Below are 3049 nucleotides of genomic sequence, written 5' to 3'. Positions count from 1 at the left end.
AGGGGGACTCTCTCGGCTTCACTGCCCCCCCCCCCCCCCCCCCCCCCCCGCGGGGGCCAGCGCTACTCCCCACGTGGGAGGGTATACCACCCTCCGCCCGGAGTCACCCGGCCCCCCAGCGTCGGACAGAGAAGGGGCCCTGATTGAGAATGGGTTCCGCACCCGCCCGCCCCCGGGTGCGACCGGGGTCCGGGCTCCTTTCGTCCGGGGTGGAAGGGTACTCCGCGACCCCTCCCGCCCCCACAAACCCACCCCCGCGAAAAATTCTCCCAGGAGGCGGGAGGGCACGCGGGCCCCACCCGCCTCTACTCCATCCCGCATCCTTTACGGCGGGGGGTTCCACCGGCGTCGCGGACGACGCCCGCGTCCTCTCCGAGCGGGATCGTTTCTTTCGCGATCCCGCTCGGCCCTCTCCTTGAGGGCGATGACCTCCTAGCAAAAGGAGGCCACCGCCCTCCACTCCGGCTCGTCGGCAAGCATCTGTCTCACGACGCTTACCGGCGAGAGATCCTCCCCGATCTCCACCATCAGGGCGAGGCGGGCCACCGCAAACACAGGACACTCCTCCAGCGTGTGCTGCGCGGTGTCCAGCGCCGCCCCGCAGTGCCAGCACTGGGGGGTCCACTCCCTCTGCCTCCGACACAGGAACTCCGATATTACCGGCAGGATCGCCCCGACGGCGCGGTTTCCGGCGGCAGCCCCCTATGCTAGGGAGCGATGCCACCTTTCCGCCGCAACCAGCCGGGTCTGGCTCCGATGCTCCTCGACCGCCGGTCCCGGCGGATCCTCCCCGGCCTGGCGGAGGGCTCGCGAATATCAGTAAGTACTGAATTCGACCTCCGCCTGATACCGAAGCGGGATGAGACCCGCCAGGCCCATCACCGCCTCGTAGAAGATCGTGCAGTAACCCCGCACGATCCTGACGGCCAGCCGGCGCTCCACTCGCCGCAACAGAGTGCAGCTGCGCCTGCTAGCCGCCAGATCGCCGACCCATAACGGAGCCCCGTATAGAGCTATGGACCGGACGATTCCCACGTATAGGCGGCGAACCCTCACGCCAGGCCGCCCGAGGTTGGGCAAAAGGCGGCCAAGATTGCCCGCCACCCATTCCAATCAGGGAGCCAGGCGGTCGAAGTGAACATCGAACCGCCAGTGGCTGTCGAGATACAGGCCGAGGTAACGAAGGCCCCGGCTGATCTCGATCCGGCATCCGTCGATCACGAGGCAGAGCTGGGTCGGAGGGGCTACCCCACGCCGAGGCTCGAAGAACCACATGGCCTCGGTCTTGTGGGGAGCCAGCTCCAGACCCAACCACCGGATCGCGTTGCGCACTAGAGCACCTCTGCACGGCGGCAGGTCCTCACCCACTCCGGCCCGGTGGCCAGCACGAAATAATCGTCCGCAAAGACAGTGGCCCACACCGCGGGCGGGAGGTTCACCCGCAACGCCGCGTCGTACCGCAGGTTCCATAAGGGGGGGGCCCAGTGTGGACGCCTGGGGCACTCCGCGGTCGGGGGTGTCCCACTTGGACGTCGACCGATTGGACGCGTTCCGTTTGGACGCCGTGCCGGTTGGACGCGTTCCGTTTGGACGCTGGGCCGATTGGACGCGTTCCGTTTGGACGCTGGGCCGATTGGACGCGTTCCGTTTGGACTCCGGGCCGATTGGACGCGTTCCTTTTGGACGTCGTGCCGTTTGGACGCCGCGCCGTCCCATATTAACCATGTCTATACATAAAGATGGTGTTCGGTGCGCTTACATTAATTACGATTGTTTAAAATTATAATTGTAACGTGGTGAAGTTTATTGTTATTAAATTTTGTCATGAAGTTCGGGAAGTCTTATCGAACTTTGTCATTGAATGATTACAATGAAATAAAGTTCATTATTTCTGAATTCTGTAGAATCTATTTATAATATTTGTGCATGTATCTGTGAAAGATTCGACACTTAAAATATAAAAATATCCTTAAATATGATGTGCTGAAAAATAATGTTTCTTGTGACAGTTTTTAAGTGATTCTGTGTTTATAATAGTTCTTGTATCTGTTGGAAAATAAGAATCAGAAACGAAGTTGACATTAGTATTTTCTACCTATTAAAAGAATATATGTAATAGACATCAGCATTTTACTTTGAAACTATAATGAATTTGTCAGGAGTTGCTTAACCAGAGTCGAACAGTTACCTACTTTAAGGTTATAGAGTGAAAAAACTGTTTTGTGGAAATTATCAGACTCGTTTACTATGTTGATGGTGTAAGTATATCTACAATATGTGTAATATGGTGAATACTATACAAATAAACTGATTTAATGGTAATTATTTTGGTGCATTTTAAGTGTAGATATTATCGCTTTGAATTGTAGTGTGTTTCATGTTTCAGCAACCTCCGATGGATATAAAAAGCTATACACATCCGGGTAACAGCAAACTGAAGGATGAGTCGCTTATTTCATGACCCAGATACAGTCAGAGAAATATTTATAAATTTTGACAGGTATAGGTTAGCGTGCGTCACATGTATAAGTATCAATATATAATAATATGACATCTTGTTCTTTATTTTCAGCATCTGTTCAGATATTGATGGGGAAATTACAATCAGAGAATTACGGAGCTGAGAAATTGAATACATACCTTAATGAAATTAACTAGTGCAGATGAAACACTAACACAAATAAGAAAAAGATACTCTGAAAACCAAGATGCAATTACTTCCTCGCAAGATATATCTGGAAATATGTTTGAGGTAAAAGGAATATTAAACCTTATTTTCTTCAATAAATCCTATATTTCAAATTAATGTTGTGGAGTACAATGTATCAATATATTATAACATGATTTCTTTTTCTTAATTTTCAGCATTCGTTCAGATATTGATGGGGAAATTATAATCACAGAATTATGGAGCTGAGAAATTGAATAGATACATCAATGAAATTAACCAGCGTAGATGAAATACTAGGAGAAATAACAATATAGGTACTCTGTAAACAGGGATGCAATTACTTTCTTGCAAGATACATCTGGAAATATTCTTAAGGTA

The 3049-nt window shown here is 51.1% G+C and overlaps 1 long non-coding RNA gene across 1 annotated transcript; it reads left to right on the top strand.

The window, feature by feature from the left end:
• The first annotated feature begins 2215 nt into the window (after positions 1–2215).
• LOC143305926 (uncharacterized) lies at positions 2216–2649 on the top strand. Its single transcript, XR_013063153.1, has 3 exons — positions 2216–2258; positions 2387–2500; positions 2573–2649. It is a non-coding gene; the product is annotated as an uncharacterized LOC143305926 (long non-coding RNA).
• The last annotated feature ends 400 nt before the right edge of the window (positions 2650–3049 follow it).

The sequence above is a fragment of the Osmia lignaria genome, chromosome 12 (genome assembly GCF_051020975.1).
Source record: "Osmia lignaria lignaria isolate PbOS001 chromosome 12, iyOsmLign1, whole genome shotgun sequence".
Lineage (NCBI taxonomy): Eukaryota > Metazoa > Arthropoda > Insecta > Hymenoptera > Megachilidae > Osmia > Osmia lignaria.
Note: the sequence above shows the minus strand (reverse complement) of the source record. Positions and strands in the feature narration are given on the sequence as shown.